The following is an 8,813-nucleotide window of genomic DNA, read 5'->3' on the forward strand; positions in this document are numbered from 1 at the left end:
AGGCGGAACCGTTGTTGCCTGATGGGAACTTCCCCCATATTGCTATCAATGTCTTCATGTCGCACGACCTCTTAACATTACACCACTGAATCCCCAATCCTTTGCTTGCTGTGCAGTTACAGTACCAATATCCACTAATCGTTGTTTCCAGATACGGTTGCCGGTTGACATCTCTTCTAATTCATCGATACGAGAAGCAAATTTTTGTGCCACTCCACCAGGTCGTATGAAACTGGCATGCATCCTGGCTCCCGGGACTCTTTCATAGAATTCCAACAATTTCTCCCGCTCCTCAAAAGCCCAAAGGAACGGAGTTGATGCTCCCATATCCATAGCATGAGTAGTTGAAGCAAGTGAATGATTTGAAATTCGAGTTATTTCACAGAATAACACTCTTATATATTGAGCTCGTAATGGTACCTCACAATTCAAAAGTCTCTCTACGGCTGAAGAATGAGCGTGTTCTTGGGCCATCGTAGAAACATAGATAGGGTCAACGACGGAACGAACAACGAAACTTTATGACAGCTTTTTCGTACACGTTCACTTGCATCACATACACAAGTGCTCTCTGAACCGTGCAATTAGGTCACCCATAACACGGCTCTCCCACTGGAGTTACCTTAGCCCCGGGCCATGCTATTCCATGATATTGGAAAAAGTTGACTAATTATTATCATCGTCTTGAAAGCTGGGCGCCTTCTGAATATGAGTGGGGCTCCTAGTCTAGGCGGCGCCTTCGTGGAGCCAAACCGAAGGAAGAGCAAAAGGGCGAGGCCACACCCGGCTTCAAATAGGAGGGGGGCTTAGCTCTGGATCCCGCCTGCTTGCAGAAATGAATGGATCAGAAAGGGGGCTGGGTTCTATTTCCGGGCCGGGCAGGAGGTGAAGGCCAGAAGAAGAAGAGAAGTGCGCCTTCCCGGTAAGGAAGAGGATAAAAAGGTGCTGTCATCTATCTCGACCTGTTTCCCGAGGCGTTGGAAATGAAGACCGACTCAGAGAATCACTGGCGTGCTTTCTCTCCCCCATCATTTCGCCAACAAAGAAGTCATCCTTGACTTGACTATTGACCATTCCATCCCTACCGAGCCGCCTCTTCGAAGTATTTACCTCTGCCTTTCTTTTTTGAGAACATACCCTTCAAATCAAAAAGAAAAAAAGAAAGAAAAGTTCCTCGTCTGTGATTTAATCGGCCCTAAGGGAGTTTACTCGACCCATTCTCCAGTCTCCCGCACTGCTCAAGTGTGCGACTCTGTATGAGGACCTCCTTCCCTTTTGCTCTGCCCACTCTCCGTTCACACGGTTATCAAAGCGGAGGAAGGGCGGGCAGCAGGTACCATGAGCCCTCTATCCCACACATCTATCAAGAAGCAAGTGTAGTTCACCGGTTCCACCGAATGCTCCTATCTCTCGGCAAAGATCGTGTGAGTGTGCAGTTATGCTTCGGATGCTTCGCCATGGAATAGATCGATTCAGTTCGCCTTCTTTTCCGGTGCACTCGCTTTGTATCTCCGACACACAAGGAAGGACGCGGTGGGAAGAAAGCTGCCCTAGCCTCTGTCTGGTCGATCATTCCGCTGGCATCTTGCATTCACGCCTCCGTTTGACTGCCGCTCGGGAATGTAGTTGTAGATACGTGAGTCTTAGTGGGTCGTTGGCTCCACCTCTTATCTCCTTCTACGACATGTTGTAGTCGTCGCCATATTCAATATGTCACTTAGTCATATCTGCCTCGCAGCGGGTCAGCACCTCCAAAAGAAAGGGAGGGAGGACTTCATTCAGTGACTCCGCGATCACCCTCTAAACGATCAAAATAAGGTAAAGCTTGAAGATAAGTTTTGTACTCAATTAATTTCTCAGTCCCTCTAGTCGGGTGGGCGCCGGCCGGCTGGATCCCCCTGAAAACCGTACGTGCGGGTCTCCCCGCATGCGGCTCACGCGATTTGAGGTGGCCCAGCCCAGCATTCATTCTAAAATCCTGTAGTGAAATTGAGACCGCTCGACCTCGGAAGCAAATTGATCACTACACAGGAAACAGCTATATGAAAAACTTGCTTGCTTCTTCGAATCTCGAAATAACAGAACATATAGAAAGTGTTTTTGTGATTTTTCCATTCTCTTCGGGGAACCTATAGAAAGATTATCAGACGGCTTTCATGATATTATGCTTACTTGCCCGTGTGGAACATGTGTGAGCATTATGTTTTTCCAACAAGTGATCCGACTGGAAGAAGTGTTATATGAGGACTTCGAGATCAAATAGAGAATCTGTCTCTCCATTCCTCGTGAGCCACTTATTTCTCCGAAATCAGATATCAGAGTGATTTTCCTCCTTTTTCCCAAATAGTCGACGGTCTTACACCATTGGGATACTTCGGATAAACTAGAGTACATATATGAGAGACCGGTGCTAAAACCTTTTCTCGAGATATCTTCCAGATTCTTAGGGTCCTTGCTCCGGATCTCGCCCCCCGGTGCGAAAGCAGTTGGTTCCGTAGTTTGAGAATTCTACTAATTCCAAGTATTCCATTATTATTATTAAATAAGAGAATATAAAAAGTAAAGAGGAGAAGACATAACCAGAAGAATTGTGAGAAATAAGTTAATTTATCAAGTTGAGGCATTTCGATTTGGATTTCAAATAAGAAAAAAAAGGATTTTGTGAAATTTAGGAGTCGTTCGAAAGCATCAAGAGGGAAGAACTCAGATAGAAAGGCAGGCGAAGTTGGCGGCCAACCTAATTCTCCTCCCAGTTGTACCCTTGTGCATCCCCTTCGTAAACGATTTCCACTGGATCTGGAGATTCCCCGGGCCCCCCCGAATCATCATCTTCGGACCCCGAATCATCATCCCACCTTTTACGCTTCCCCGAAGAAGACGGGCCTGCCTCGTTCGCCCCATCATTTGCTTTTGTGCTTTTAGGGGATCCCGTGGAATGAGCCTCCTTCTCTTCCAAAGGCGCATCGGGGTCGGGAGAATCCGGTTCACCTTGCTCGGTGCGGCGAAACCGCTTCGCCAGATTGGTGGCTATTGCGACGAATTCGCTTGCGTCCCCGGCTTCCGTATAATCGGAGAAGATTTGTTGAAGAGTATCTCCTCCCTCACTATTTCACAATACATGATTTTCAGTGAACGATCGCGCAGATTCACCTTCCTCTAAAGGAAGAGGAGTGCCTACTTCGTGAAATATTCTTTCAACCTTGGAAGTCAACTCCGCAATTATGTCTTTGGGATGGGCGGCGTGCGCCATTTCCTGCTGGGGGTCTGGTAGTCCGCCAACGGGAGGTTGGTCTATGGGAAAGTCACCCCCGTTAGGAGCATTGGTCATGACGAGAACATTGAGATCCGCGACATTCTCATTCCCAAGATGAAAGGCTATTCCTTGAACTCTGAATAAGACAACAAATGCCATTATTAGTACTGTCAACACAAGACCAAACGATGGTATAGCAATGAACAAAAGAATGACACTTGGAAATATGGTCCGAATAATTTCGATAGTAGTTCCATGAACAATCCTTTGTGGGATTGGACACCTTTGCTCGTTGAAATGCCATAAAGCGTGAACCAACATCCGTGATACGAAAACCAAAATAAGAATGAGGAAGAAAAAGATATCGTGATGTAAGTCAATGATTCCTTGCATCATAGGTGTTGCTGCGTCTTGAGATCCTAATTGACATGGTTCTGCAGCATCACAAAGAGCGATTGTGAGGAATCGACATGATAATGAACGAAGAATCATTGGAATTTCCCATCTTTTTCAGCTCTGCTCCCAAACTAAAGAGAAAGGAAAGGAGACTGATCTTGATGTCGGTGTCGGTTTTTCCAATGAAACGAATAAGTTTTGGATTGAGATTTCACATAAGCATTGCACAATGATCCGCATTAGGCGGGGAGCAGCAATGATACCGCTGGCCGGGAATAAGTACCTATCCCTCTACTACTGACGATGTTTTTCATTCTATTGAAATCCTGCGTCGAGCCGATGTTTCATTGATCGATACCGGGCACATCCATCACATCAACTATTTCACTTTTCATACGCATTTATTGACGGACCGGTAAAGTAGACCCGAAAAACTCCTATTTTTAAAAGGAAAGATCCATCACAAAATTATGGCGCAACGCTATGACGAGCGTTCTCACAGGCCGGCACCTCGATGCATCCGTCTCAAGAGTTGTACACCTTACATGTGCTTCACGCCACAATCTCTCACTTTCTGCTCCTCCATCTGTCTCCATCATATAATCGATCTCACCTCTCATGTCTGAGTGAAAAAACCATATTTGTTAGTATATATCAAGGCCGAGAGGACACGTTCCTCTCATGTCGAGATTAGTATTAGGGACCCTTAGTATTATTAACCGGTTACTATACATACATGCAGTGAGACAATCAATCTATGCTCTCATTCACATTTCATTCTAGCACTGACGACTCCAGCCCTATCTATCCCTAGAAGCAAATGGACCCTAGAAGCAAATGGAGTAAGTCCGATGGAACACTCGGATTGGAAAAGATAATTATACTTATAGGCATGGATGAAAAAAAAGCTTGGAAACTAGTTCAAATCGAACTCAAAAGCAACTAGGCAATCCAACTTCCATTGAAGCAGCTTCCCTGGAACTAGCTGCCATTGTATCGGTTGGTGCCATTTCTTCTCTTGGAGGCAGGGCAATAGATTAAGATTAGGCGGTAAGCGAAGGAACTATAGGGCTTAGGGCTGCGGGTGAGCGCAACTTCAATAGGTCGAGGGGAGGAAGAGAAGAAAAAGCAGCTATTTCACCTGGTGTCGTAATAACCACTGTTTTTGGGTTTGAAGGCATAAGCGCAGCAGAGATCTTCTTTCATTTAAGAAGAAGCCACCGTAAAGAAGAGGAAACAAGGCGTTTAAGGGACACCGACTCCCATTATTTTCTCCAGGCCTGCTTTGGCTAAATCGACGGAGGCTTAGCTTATTATGTTTCGGGCGTTTAGCTAGCTTAGAGAATAAAGAAATCTATCTCTAAAGGGGGAGCGGTACACCTATTTTAGGTTAGAGGAAGGTTGAAGAGAGAATAGCTAAAATAGCCAGTCGGGTAGGCAAGTGCAGGTGGCTGTGGTCAAAGTGAATATGTCTTGTTTCGGTTAGCGGTTTCGGCTCTCCGGCACCGAAGTAAACTCTTTCTATTGCGGGGCCTATGGAGTTTTGGGATGAGTGCTGACACTTTACTGTGCAACATTCCTGTTTCTTTCATTCCCCTTACTAGATTAAAGAGGGCATATGTGGGGTTTGAAGATGCCTGGACCTTACCACCTTATTCTAATAGCCCGCATCAATGCCTCTGCCCAGAACATAGGAGCCCCCTGGGTTCAAGATCTCATATCAATTTTCAACTGCTGGGAAAGAATTGGGGTGCGGCAGGAAGAAATGGAATTCTCAATAAAAGTATAAACAGGTCTTCCCCACTGCTGCATAGAATCTGAGCTGGGTGGAATTGAAGTTCGGTTTCGATCAAGACACCCCTGCCTACTTACCTTAAAAAACGACTAATGATCAACCGATCACAGAGGTCCTTTTCCAGCAACTACAAATCAGAAAGCCCCGACTCCCATAAAGAATGCTTGCAGATCTTTCTTTTTATTACGATGACGATATGGACCTCATTGCTGTCTCATTTTCTTATATTTATATAAGTTCTTTTTTTTGGATTCGACATAACAAGAACAGAATCACGCTCTGTAGGATTTGAACCTACGACATTGGGTTTTGGAGACACATGTTCTACCGAACTGAACTAAGAGCGCTTTCTGGGAGATAAAGCAGTAAAGAAAAGGATGATTTTTGTACCGCATGCATATAGAAAAATGAAACTCTGAATTTTGTCCAATTTGAATCGATCTCAATTGATCCCTCGTTACTGCCCATAGGAGAAGTAATAGGTAGGGATGACAGGATTTGAACCCCTGCCTTGTTTTCCACATCATAATTTATTCCTCCATCTATATACAACTTTCTTGTCATTTCTTCTTTTTGGTTTCATATAATAAATGATATACATCTGAAACCCAACCTAACGTATAAACAATGAATATTTATCGGTAATGCTCAGGAAGAAAGAAGGGGTCATCTTTTTGATTTTTATTCCACCCTCATGTACCCTTCTTTGCATTTTTTCTAAAGCCTGTTCAACCTCATATCACCTAGAACAAGTCATGGACTTCTTCAATGAAAGAAAGTCTCATGGAAACGTTTTCAACGAAATAAGAACCATACAAAATAGATTTCTTGATCTTTTTATTTAGGAAAACGGATTTTTTCGTAGTTTTTTCTTTTATCCTAAAGATATGCAGAACGAGTGTATTATGAAATGTTCGTTGTCTAGCTTTGCATACATTGCTACTTAATCATTTAGTGGTTATCGATGAAATTACTTCACCATAGAGAAAATATTATTGAAGTTTATATATATATATATATATATATATATATATATTATTGGTTGCTTTTGTTTATGTCCAATTGGAAAAGTTGATCTTCTAAATTCATATGTTTAGCCTAAAGTACATAACTTGTGTTCCTCCCTAGTTCTTGCAAAGCCACCTAATCAAGCCTCACCTCATTTGTAGTTATAACATGTTCAGCTGAAAGCAAACTCCAAATAAAATTGGTTTACTATTAGTAACACATATACTTTTTACCTTAGCTCTTTCTTTATTGTTCATTGAGCAGTTCAAATGCTTTGATTGCTTATCAGATAAGAGGTAAAAATATTCTTCATTCGTTTATTTTGTTAATTCCAAATTGCATTCAAATCCATTCTTTATCATAACTTGAGAATATGTACAGTGCAGAACAGAAAAGAAGGCTGATTTGATGAGTTGTAGGGGCGGACCCACTTCCACTGATTTCTTGCGGGAAGGTTCTATAAGGGAAGAAGAATCAGAGCTATGACCTGGTAACCTTGATTTCTTTCGGAACGTCATTACGAGAGTAACAAAGAAACAATAACGTAGATAGGAAGGAGCGAGCCGAGCCCCAAGGATAATGAATTGGTATGCCGGGTGCTTACTTGAGCAAGAAGCCAAGTCATCGATAATCAAAGAAAGGTGTGAGTGAACGAGCCCAACTTTCCAATTCAAATATGACTCCTTTCCACTTTCAACAAATAGAGAAATCTCCGCTAGGCTAGCAGTGGGTAACCAACGTAGTGCCCCATTCGTTCCATGACATCCAATCAGTTCTCCTCGGATTCCAATCCAATCTCCCAATCAGTGAGAAATAGACGGTCGGATGAGATCTCGAACGTTGTCCCTACCTACTAAGGAATCAAAAGTGTACGTAGAAAAATAGAGTGTTGGAAATGCATCGAGGAGAACTTACCTTGTGAGTCACTACTCCGGCACTGGGCAGGAATACTACTAGCGAGGCTTATAGGCGGCTAGTTCTTAAAGAAATCTGTCAGCTATAACCTAGCCTATTGAATCTAGTACGCCCGAAGCACGAAACTAGATAGGTAGCCCTACCTACGACTAGAAAAGTATCGTATTTTTTTCTTCCAGTAAATCTTCCACTCATTCCTTCCATTATGGAATATCATTTGGAGTGTATTTTCCCTCTCAAAAAAGGCTTCGCCCTCACTTCACTGAACTTATTGGAAATTCCTAGGACAGAGTTCATTCACTTGCCCAGCAGCCCTACTCCTCATAGTTGATCCGAATTTCTATCCCTGATTGACTCAATCAGGAAGAGGAAGACTTGATAAAAGATGAAAAGAAAGGATTGATTACCTTTTGAAGTCAAGAAAAGAAAGGAAAGGGCTATTTATGAGTTTATGTAGATGAAGTTTCAGATTCTTGGATGAGCGGGACATCTTTGAGACAAATCATCTCTACTCGGGTACATAGCTTCATCCAAACCATGGATCCACGAATTGTTGACTCGCTCTAGAAAAGAGCTTCATAGTTGGGAGCTCTGAACCGATGATCATATGGTTTCCTAGGATGAGAACTATGGTTTACTACTTGAAAGAAAGTTGTTTTATCTTTTTTTCACTTTTTGAGGTGTTTTGCCTAGTCTGAATTTCCCCTTCTTCTATTTGATCAAGATGGATAGCAAAAAAGCATGAATAGGCCTACTGGGATGGAAGGAGAGAAGGACTGAACGAGAAAAGGAAATACCTCTTTGTTTACCTTGGAATGAATTGCTCAACTACTTAGGTAACAAAATGAAATGTTCATCTACGATCTTTCTTAAAAAAAGATAGGACTGTACGGCAGTTCTCATTAGTAGATTCGCAGAACAGAAGAAGAAGTTCACTCTGACTTGCGCACTACAAAAAGGCAGCCAATGACTTCGGACGTACTCCGTCTTTAGAGCCTCTGTTTAGCTTCAAAAGATAAGGCGCTAGTGCAACGAACGCTGCTTTGGTGCGTCCCACCCCAACTAACTAGTGCTTGACTTGACTTTCCCCCGCGCCGTATCCAATGAATAAGGAGAAGGCCGGCCTATCAATGACCGAGCCAGTCTGATCTCCTTTATACTGACCTCAAACAACGAGCGAAGTCGAGATGTTGATGAGAAAGGGGCTTTTCTCAAGGCCAAAGAGTGCTCTTTGAAGGCTACTATGCATCCTTACGAATACAAGAGTGGTTTTTTTTGTTTTGGGTATAGCAGGACTTGAACCTGCGACCATTAGGTTAAAAGCCCAATGCTCTACCAACTGAGCTATACACCCGATTTTACAAGAAGGCTTGGTGCGGAAAAGAAAAGAGGGTGGCCTGGCCCCTTTTCTTCTTATCATATCACAAGGGCGCGGCTCTGTATGGT

At 43.3% G+C, this 8,813-nt stretch overlaps 2 non-coding genes and 1 pseudogene across 2 annotated transcripts; all 3 read right to left on the reverse strand.

Moving 5' to 3' along the window:
• Positions 1-2,019: 2,019 nt before the first annotated feature.
• LOC123041137 (putative ATP synthase protein YMF19) lies at positions 2,020-2,878 on the reverse strand (annotated as a pseudogene).
• A 2,839-nt stretch (positions 2,879-5,717) lies between these two features.
• On the reverse strand, positions 5,718-5,791 carry TRNAW-CCA (transfer RNA tryptophan (anticodon CCA)). Its single transcript has one exon. It is a non-coding gene; the product is annotated as a tRNA-Trp (tRNA).
• A 2,857-nt stretch (positions 5,792-8,648) lies between these two features.
• Positions 8,649-8,721, reverse strand: TRNAK-UUU (transfer RNA lysine (anticodon UUU)). Its single transcript has one exon. It is a non-coding gene; the product is annotated as a tRNA-Lys (tRNA).
• Positions 8,722-8,813: the final 92 nt, after the last annotated feature.

This window comes from Triticum aestivum, chromosome 2B, assembly GCF_018294505.1.
Source record: "Triticum aestivum cultivar Chinese Spring chromosome 2B, IWGSC CS RefSeq v2.1, whole genome shotgun sequence".
Classification (NCBI taxonomy): Eukaryota; Viridiplantae; Streptophyta; class Magnoliopsida; order Poales; family Poaceae; genus Triticum; species Triticum aestivum.